The sequence below is a fragment of the Euprymna scolopes genome, chromosome 42 (genome assembly GCF_053919585.1).
Source record: "Euprymna scolopes isolate OS-2025 chromosome 42, ASM5391958v1, whole genome shotgun sequence".
In the NCBI taxonomy this organism is placed as follows: Eukaryota; Metazoa; Mollusca; class Cephalopoda; order Sepiida; family Sepiolidae; genus Euprymna; species Euprymna scolopes.
Genome location: NC_136523.1, coordinates 6,565,658 through 6,576,404, shown reverse-complemented (window position 1 = coordinate 6,576,404; position 10,747 = coordinate 6,565,658). Strand labels below are relative to the sequence as shown.

The window sequence follows — 10,747 nt, the reverse complement described above, 5'->3', positions numbered from 1 at the left end:
ATATATATATATATATATATATATATATGGGAAAAAGGTTCATTTTACTGATGAATCTAAATTTAATCTTTACGGATCAGACAAAAGACCACATGTCAGAAGAAAAAATGGAGAAAGACTGTCCCCTAAGTGCGTTAAAAGTACAGTAAAATTTGGAGGCAGCAGTATAATGGTATGGGGCATGATATCTTCAAAAGGAACTGCTCCCCCCCTTGTGAGAATTCATGGAAAAATTAATGCCCGAATGTACAGAGAATTGATTAGAGAACATGTGGTACCTAATCTTTCTAATTCTGGTATCTTTATGCAAGACAACGCACCGTGTAATAAAGCAAAAATAGTTTTAGAAGAGCTAAATAGATCCAATATTTGCGTTATGGATTGGCCAGCTCAGAACCCAGACCTGAATCCAATTGAAAATGTTTAGAAAATTATTGGTGATAAGATCACAGAACCCCCCCCCCCCAATCTTGATTATTTATGGGAATCTATAAAAAACTCCTGGAATAATATTTCACCTATAACATGTGAACGATTGGTTTTTTCTTGCAGCAAAAAATGCCATAGTGTGATTGAAAACAAGGGGCTTTTCACAAAATACTGAAAGGATTCTTTATTTTTTCATAATGAATTTCCCTCGTTCCTTACCTTTTGGACGCCTGTAATTTAATTAAATTTATTTATATGTAAAAAAAACTAATATGTATTAAAATAATAATAAAAACAAATTTCTTTAACTACCATTATTAAACATTGGAAAATTCACCAAATTTTTTTTTCTTTTTCATAGATAAAGTTAGAAGCCATTAAAAAAAATGATCGATCGTTCCTTAACATTTGGACGCAACTGTATACTCCTATGAATTCGTTTCTCTTTTGTATGCATTGATAATCATATTAAAATCACTCTTTTCTATTTATTTAAAAAGAAAATACAATTTTCTTATATATGGGTTGTGGCATTGCATTCACTAGCAAAAGATCTAGCTAATTTGCATATTTTTTTAAAACATTCATTTTAATTTATCCCCTATCAGTTTTTTTCGGTTTTCTTATGGGATGATCAAGTTTTGTTAACTATTACGTGTAATTATATTCATGCAGATATTCTACTTGATTTATACTTGCGTAATATTTGCGTTAAAAGTTTATAGTAAACACAAAATTGTTTCCTTATATTCATATGATTATCTTTCGATATTTATCGGCCGAAGGATAGAGCTTTAAAATGATATCGATCTGGCGAAAATCCGTTCACCGTGTGGAAAGTTTTTAGCAGACATACAAACACACATACATACATACAAACACACATTTTCGCTTTTATATATATACTAGGGGGTACCCGGCGTTTCCCGAGTGTATGGAAGTGTGGGTGCTTGTTAATGAAAACCTAAGAATAAATGAAGTAAGAAAAGAAAGCATAAAAACGAACGTTAAAACTTAAGTGGGGGTACCCGGGGGCGGGTAATCAAAACATCGAAAACAAAAACACAAAAAAACTAACGTAAGGCAAACGAACGATGTTAAATGTAAAAATCGAAAAAACAAAAACAAAAAAGAAAACAGAAAAACGAACGTTAAAACTACCCCCCCCCAAAAAAAAGATGTGAAAAATGGCTTAAATAAGCCTGTTTTGATATTAAAATTCAAAACAAATCGTAGGGTATCCGGCTGTTTTTGGGTGTGTGTGGTCGGTCGGAGGTGGGCGTGTTAATGAAAACCTACGAATAAGCGAAATAAAAAAAAAAAAAACAGAAAAACGAACGTTACGTGAAAAATGGCTTAAATAACCCTGCTTCAATATTTAAATTTAAAAAATCGAAAAAAAATCTCACACCACGATTCGAACCCAAAACGTTCGGATAATGAACCAACGCTCTAACCAATTAAGCTAACACGACGTACATGAAATTTAGTCAGTTCTTAAACTATTTAAAGTAAATCAGGTCATGACGTCATCTGACGCAAGCGTAGAACCGATCTCGTTATGAGAGGACGGTTCTTGTTGACCCCCTGTAGAAAACTGTTGATTTCAGGGTGAAAAATTACCGTTTTGGGCCACTTTTTCGATATTTTCCGGGTGAAGGATGGAGCTTCAATATGATACCAAGTTTGTGAATTTTTGTTCCGTGTGTCGAAAGTTTTTAGCAGACACACAAACACACATACATACATACATCAAATACACACATTTTCGCTTTTATATAGACTAACAGGGGGGTACCCGGCGTTGCCCGAGCGTTTGTAGGTGTGTGTGATTGTTAATGAAGACCTAAGTATAAGCGAAGTAAAAAGAGAAAATATAAAAACGAAGCGGGAAGGGGGGGGGGTAATCAAAACATCGAAAAAAACACAAAAAAACTAACGTAAGGCAAACGAACGATGTTAAATGTAAAAATCGAAAAAAGAAAACAGAAAAACGAAGGTTAAAACAAACAAAAAAAACACGTGAAAAATGGCTTAAATAAGCCTGTTTCGATATTAAAATTTAAAAAATCGGTGGGTACCCGGGTGTTTTTGGGTGTGTGTGGTCGGTCGGGGGTGTTAATAAAAACCTAAGAATAAGCGAAGTAAAAAAAAAAAACAGAAAAACGAACGTTACGTGAAAAATGGCTTAAATAGCCCTGCTTCAATATTTAAATTTAAAAAATCGAAAAAAAAAATCTCACACCACGATTCGAACCCAAAACGCTTAGATAATGAACCAACACGCTAACTAACTTAGCTAACAGGACGTACATGAAATTCAGCCAGTTCTTCAACTATTTAAAGTAAATCAGGCCATGACGTCATATGACGCATGCGTAGAACCAGTCGTCGTCATGAGAGGACCCCCCTGTAGAAAATTGTCGATTTTGGGGTGAAAAAGTACCGTTTTTGGCCAATTTTTCGATATTTTTCGGGTGGTGGACGGAGCTTCAATATGATACCAAGTTTGTGAATTTTTGTACTGTCTGTCGAAAGATTTTAGCCGCCACACAAACACACATACATATATACACACATTTTCGCTTTTATATATATACTAGCGGGGGCACCCGGCGTTGCCCGGGTGTTTGGAGGTGTGTGTGCTCTTAAATAAAAAAGAAACCGGGAGGGGGTACGATCGAACCCTGAGGCGAAGTTTGTAAAATAAAATGTGAAAAAAAACATGAACCGTTCAGCCAGCCAGAATGAGTTACTGAAAGATGTTTGAATTTATTTAAGTAAAACCAGACAAGTGCTCGCACGGAAGTCGGAGAGCCTTACGACGACGACGACGATGACGATGACGTAAGCAATAGCTATACAGCAAATGAGTTCAATGACCAGGTTTGTTTGTTATAAGCGAAGTAAAAAAAGAAAACATAAAAACGAACGTTAAAACTTAAGCGGGGGGGGTGATCAAAATATCGAAAAAAAAAAACATTTCGTAAGGCAAAGGAACGATGTTAAATGTAAAAATCGAAAAAACAAAAAAGAAAACAGAAAAACGAACGTTAAAACAAAACAAAAAACAAACACGTGAAAAATGGCTCAAATAAGCCTGTTTCGATATTAAAATTTAAAACATCGGTGGGTACCCGGATGTTTTCGGGTGTAGCTAAGAATAAGCAAAGTAAAAAAAATCAGAAAAACGAACGTTATGTGAAAAATGGCTTAATAACACTGCTTCAATATTTAAATTTAAAAATCGAAAAAAAAAGACATCTCATACCACGATTCGAACCCAAATCGTTTAGATAATGAACCAACGCTCTAACCAATTAAGCTAACACGACGTACATTAAATTTAATCAGTTCTTCAACTATTTAAAGTAAATCAGGTCATGACATCATCTGACGCATGCGTAGAACCGGTCGTCGTCACGGGAGGACCGTTTTTGTTGAAAACTGTTGATTTCGGGGTGAAAAAAATGAACGTTTTTGGCCAATTGTTCGATATTTTTCGTGTGAAGGTTGGAGCTTCAATATGACACCGAGTTTGTGAATTTTTGTTCTGTCTGTCGAAAGTTTTTAACAGACACACAAACATACACACATACACACATACATACATACATACATACATACATACATACATTTTCGCTTTTATATATATATATATATATATATATATATATCTTTCACTACACTGAGGGAGACAAAAGGTACGGTTGAAAATAATGTTTTTGTAAAAAAAACATTTGTTTTTTTTAATTGTGGTGGTAATAATATTTTGTACTAGCGGCTACGCCGCGTCGACACACACAGCGCCGAGTCAAACACAAAAGCGAGTACACTCAACATTAAGTACACTCAACATTAAGTACACTCAACATTGTCTTATCCTCAACGCTTACCCCGTGAACTCGGAGTATGGCAAATTCCCATATGCACATAACAAAATCACTAAAAAAAACAAACTAAACAAAAATACACTAATTAAGGGTACAGAAAATGAGTACACGTTGGATAAAATGATGGTTAAAATTATTACGAACTTGCCAGGATTCGAACCTGGAATCTTCTGAACCGTAGCCAGACGCGTTATCCATTGCGCCACAACTCCTGTCCGGACGCCGGAAGATGTTACCGCGACTGAATACAGGCAGGGCTAAATTCCGTTTATATGGGCAAATAGCTTTTTTAAACGGCCCCCAAACCCTTATTTTAGGCTTTTTTCATTTTTTATGCATTATCGCACGCACACACACACACACACACACACACACACACACACACACACATACACACACACATTTATATTTTGTATTTTGTGTACAGAAAGTTGTTAGATGAGACAAGTCATTAGTACCATCAGTTTCAAGCCCGATGATTAAGACCGTTTAAGATATCCATATCAAGCTCTCTTCAACCAATACTGATCTAAAATAAAAAAAGATGAGTATTGACTGAAGAGAGTCTGATGTGGATATCTTAAACGTTCCTAATTATCGGGCTTGAAACCGACGGTACTAATGACTTTTCTCATCTAACAACCTTCTGTACATAAAATACAAAATATAAATACGCTCTTATATTTCGGATTTTCCTTTTAATTGAGCACTCTGCAGATTGCAGATTTTCTTTTTCCAACAAAAACTAATCATATATATATATATATATATATATATATATATATATATATATATATATATATATATATATATATAATATGGGCCATCTTCTTCCAATTATGGGATTTCCTTAGATTTTACTAATGCAAATGGAAATTCTTTTAACTTTCTTTAAGTTATACATTTGGATTTTACCGTCATTGGATTATTTGTCTTCCGCCAGACTATCCATTCGTGTGTGGTCACCTTTTTCTTCCCCATGTTCCCTCTGCTTCACATTTTTTGTTTCAAGTAAGATCTTTGACTTGCTTGTTGTTTCATCAAATACTTTTGTATGCCAAATCCGATCCCGCATTTTGCTGGTTCCTGCCCTCTGATGAGAAGGAAAGTATTTTTTCGAAACTCCGCGGATTAAGGACTATCCACTTATCTAGTGTTTCGTTTTCAGATTAAATATGTTTTTAACTCATTTCAAAGTGTTTTTTAACATGTTTTATTAACTGTTTGCTGGTATATATATATATATATATATATATATATATATATATATATATAATGGTTGATATGCCGTAAAAATACACAATTAAAACTTTTAGCCGAATCTTCATAAAATGAGCGAGATTATGTGCGACAATTAAGAAAATATATGTTTTAATTTTCGTATTATTTCTCGTTCGTGTAACGTTACACACGTAAACCCAACACATTGTAGCAGAGGGACAGGAGACAAGTAATAACTGAACTCACTTTTTTCTTTGTAACAACGACATGTATTCCCTCATTCTTCCGCTACGTGTGACTTATCGTTACGGCTGTGACGGGTCTCACGGGATCGTCTTCTATTACGTGCTATCGAACGTCATCCATATCTCTAACGTGATCGTCTTCTCGGAGGTGCTTTTTTCTTCTTTTTATAGTCTTCTTTTCCTTACCCTGACGTCATTTCGCGCTATGTTTCATTACAGCGCATTTCAGTTCCACATGTCGCACCTCTTATCAACATACACGCGCGTACATATAAGGCAGCAATGAAAAGCATCAATGCCTGAGTGGCAGTGATTGAATTAAACGCGTTTAAACATTCTTTTCTTTACATTGTATTCCCCGACACAACCCAAAACGATTTGTTTGCGCAAAGAAAATATTTACATCAAAGGTCGTGACCTCTAGCCTGTTTTCTTTCGAAAAATAATCACTGTCATTATGTATCTCTGCCGTTTTCTTACGTCTCTTTTTTCCGTTTCCTTTAGTATTATCCAAGATGGTGCCGCATAATTTATAATGAACACTTTAACAGTCAAATATTTGTATTAATTATTGGCGCTATAAATATATATATATATATATATATATATATATATATATATATGCCAGTGAGACATATATACACTGCAATGTCAGCCAACATTGCAGCCAGCAAGAGCCACGAAAGAAACAAACCGGAAGTCCAAGATTAGAGTTTCGCCCTCATTTGGGTTCATTAGTTAGACACATCCGTACTCAGTATTCGAAACCTGAGCCTCTTGCATGCGAGGCAAGCACTCTACCAACTGAGAAAAACGCGCAGCACACAACAAAATCTTATTAACTATCATAGATCAAGCAAACCGCAAGGAATCCGACAGTTGAATGCACCTACCATCGTCTCGAAGTGAGACATCGACATGGGTTAAGGCTGATTGCGATGATAACATCCCTTGTTCGAGACGAAGGTAGGTGCATTCCACTGCCGGATTTCCTTGCGGTTTGCTGATCTATGATAGTTAATAAAGACTTTCTTTTGTGCGGCGCGTTTGCTCAGTTGGTGAAGTGCTTGCGTCGCTGAGTTCGGATGTGTCTAACCGATGAGTCCAAATGAGGGCGAAACTCGAGTCTTATATATATATATATATATACATATATATATATATATATATATATAGTCATCCACATACAGTACTGTTTCGCTGTATCACAGCTCATCAATGCAGCTAGGCTAGCAAATATCCCTAGCCAGGAATTGAACACACATCTAGACGATAGTCGGCAGTTCTAACATCCAGCCCATAGGATCGGTGCTCATAAACGACCTCATCAAATGTTCCTTTATATAGACAAACGCCTATTACTTTCACAGTACTAAACCTACTTGTTTATTTACAAATAAACAATGAAACAGAGAGCTTCGCATTTAACTCTAATTAAGCAGCAGAGGGGCTTCATATATATATATATATATATATATATATATATATATATATATATATATAATTTAAAGGAGATTAGAATAATAGTCTAAAGAGCTGAGTGTATTTTAATGTAACAGTGAAATTACTAGTTTAATTAAAATACAGGAAATAGAAAGTGCTCGTTGTAATTTAGATATATAATAAGCTCGATAGTTAAATGTCCTAGAGCTAATTCAATATTAAGTAATGTGATTTATAATTTAAAATTTAAAAATCAAATTTTAATTAAATTAAAAATCCGTTTCATAAGAAGGAACAACAACAAAATCAATTATCTGTACGATCGTTTCGGAAAACAATGCTTTTTATTGTGGTATACATCAAGTTATGTAGAATAATTATATATAGTTTTTTGGTAAGCAAGGTCTCCTCATCAGCAAATTTTGGAGGTTTTTTATTGAATTTGAAAGACACCATGAATAAATCTAGCATTAAAAGTAAGGCAGATGAATCTGAAAAATTGAAATAAAAGGTCTGGATTTAAAATTTATAAGAAAATTAATATGGGTTAGAGATAGAAATAAGTAGAGAAAAATATATATTTTTGAATTTACATAATAAATTTGCTTTAAAAATATATAGAGATATTTACCTTTTAATTTTTCTTTTTTTGAAATCAGGAACTGTGGTTAAAGTAGTCATTTAGATGTTTGCTATAGCTTTTTATCTTATTGAATGATGAATTTTAAAAAGGGGGGGACGCTCGTGCAATAAATTGTTTCCGTTAGCGTATTTTTTATTTAAAGACGCTACGGTTTATATATAGAGAATATTATTATTACATGTTTTAAGGGGAGATAATTGTCATGTTTTCTTGACTTTATTTATTATTTATTTGACGGGTGTAAGGGAGGTAATTAGTCTAACTTAATTTATAAAAAATATATATATATGTAAATATGTACGAATAAAAAATCAATACGAAAAATATATAAATGTTTATATATTTTCTGTATTTATTTCCTGTGTGCTGATTTGTAAGAATACAAAAACCTTTTCAAAAAATAAGAAAACAAGAATGTTTCTTTCAAAAGCACATAATTTCGACCGATCTTTCGATCTTCCTCAGTATGAAGTATGGCGAAGGAATAAAGGCTTGATGCCATACTGAGGAATTATTTTTCGTATTGATTTTTTTTATTCGTACATATTTATATATATTAAAAAGAATACACGTGCATACAACATGCAATAAAAAAATCCGATCTTCAAGGTGAAGACGCTAACCTCAATATCGTTTAAAAAAATCAACAACAAAAAACTACCTAAATTTATAAACGACAAAAACTATGGCATCATAGCGTAATGGATAAGGCGCTGGACTGAAATACATAAGGTCCAGGTTTCGAGTCCTAATAACAGCCAAGCTACGCTGAAGAGTGGTGGGGCCCCGAAACAGGCATGTACGTAGATTACTGTTTAATATATATATATATATATATATATATATATAGGGTGGGCCATAAATCGCGTACCAAATATTTGAAATAATTTTGATAGTAATAAACGTTATTTATTAAAACCAAACTTAACCAATAAACTGAAAAACACGTTGTACACGCTGATACAGCCATAAAAGAAGATGTATCTTATACCCAAAGAATAGAAAATATATTTTGCCCCGCACATTTTACAGTTTCACATCACTTAATTCTTTGGTGCGTGACTTATGGCCCACCCTGTATATATTAATATATATATATATATATATATATATATATATATATATATATATATATGGAGAGAGAATGTTTAAATATAATTGATATAACGTAAAAATACACAACAAAAAGTTGGTGGCGATTTTTCTTGGTAAATATGTGTGAGAATTAAGAAAATATCTTCTTTTTTTTTTAGATTTCTTGATTATGACGCGTTACGACGCATTCCGCTGACACAATTCAAAATGTCGCGCCTCCTATCAACAAATGAATCAATACGTGAGTGTTACTGATTAAATTTAACGCGTTAACAACTTAAACACTCTTTTCTCTGCATTGTGTTCTCCGACACAAACTAACACGTTTTGTTTGCGCAAGTCATACTCTTTAACGGTCATGCGCAGCGAAGGCCGTGACATCAAGCCTTTCTCCCTTCGTTAAATGATCAATGCCTTTCTGTATCTTTCGCCGTTGTCTTTCCTCTCTTTATTTTATTGTATGTGTTTTTCTTTATTATTAATTCAAGATGGCGCCGGATAATCTTTAATGGATGCATTAACGGTCAAATACTTTGTATTAAGTGTTTGCGCTAAAGTTTGTCAGCGAGGCTTAATGGCGTTGAAGTCTCGATTTTGTATTGGCCTAATGAAAATCCACTGGTCACTATTGTGTAGCGACCGTGTCAGTCGTGAAAAGATTCGAGCTTGGAATATGTTTAGATTAAATGGATTTTTTCTTTTCGTCCGGATATTGATGGACGGAAATAAATATAAGAAAGAAAATGACGGAAGAAAACTCCAATAAAGAAACCTTTATCGTTGGTTGTTTTATATATATATTATTTCATTTCGATAGTTTCGTATTTCTTTTTTATGTTCTTTTAACCCACTTTTAATTTCTAGCTTTCTTTCATTGCCTTTCTCTGCTCTTTCTTTCGTTCATTTTAATTTCTTTATTTTTTTTCTTTCTTTATTTCCTGTTTTTTAATTTTTTTTTCATATTCTATTTCTTGCGTTTTTATCTGTCTCCCTTTTAGTTTTCCATTTTTTTTTCCTTTTTATCATTTCCATATCGTATTTCTACCTGTTTTTATTTTTATACCCTTTCTTTTTATTTTCTTTTTCGTGTTTCTTTTCTATGGTCTTTCTTTCTTTTTTTATTTGTTCTTTATTTATTTCTTTATTTCCATTTTTACATTATTTTTTGTCTTTCTTTGTTTGTGTCCCTATCTTTGTTTGTCCTTTATTTCTTTTTTTTCCCCGTTTCGTTCTTGTCCCTTTTTCCTTTTTTCTTTTCTCATTTCTATCTTTCATTTTTTTTTTCTTTTTCTTTTCTTTCTTTTATTACTTTCTTTCTTTTTATCAATACTCAGAAGAAGGAAAATCACGGAAGAAAGATACACTAAAATAATAATAAAAAAAAACAAATTTCAACCTTGTGTTTGTTATTTTATAAAACAGATATTTACTTTTATTCGTTTCGTATTTCCTTCATTTTTATTTTTTATTTTTATTTTTAATTCATTCTCTTTTAATTTCTTTCGTTTTCTTTCTCTGCTGTTTTTTTCTTTCATCATCTTTAATTTCTTTTCCTATTCTTTATTTCCCGTTTCTTTAATTTGTTTTACATATTTTATTTCTTACATTTTTATTTATGCCAGTTTCCCCTATTTTATTTGATGTTTTCCTCTTCTTTTTTCTTTTCCATTTAGTACTTCTTCTTCATTTTCTCCATTCTCGGGCAAAAACAAATACAAGAAAGAAAATTTCAAACGGTGGCTATTTTTTTATAAATATTATTAATTTTCATTAGTTTC

General features: G+C 32.9%; 1 non-coding gene across 1 annotated transcript; it reads right to left on the bottom strand.

Annotated features, from left to right (window-relative positions):
- Positions 1–4,461: 4,461 nt before the first annotated feature.
- On the bottom strand, positions 4,462–4,534 carry Trnar-acg (transfer RNA arginine (anticodon ACG)). The gene has a single exon. It is a non-coding gene; the product is annotated as a tRNA-Arg (tRNA).
- Between the last annotated feature and the right edge of the window lie 6,213 nt (positions 4,535–10,747).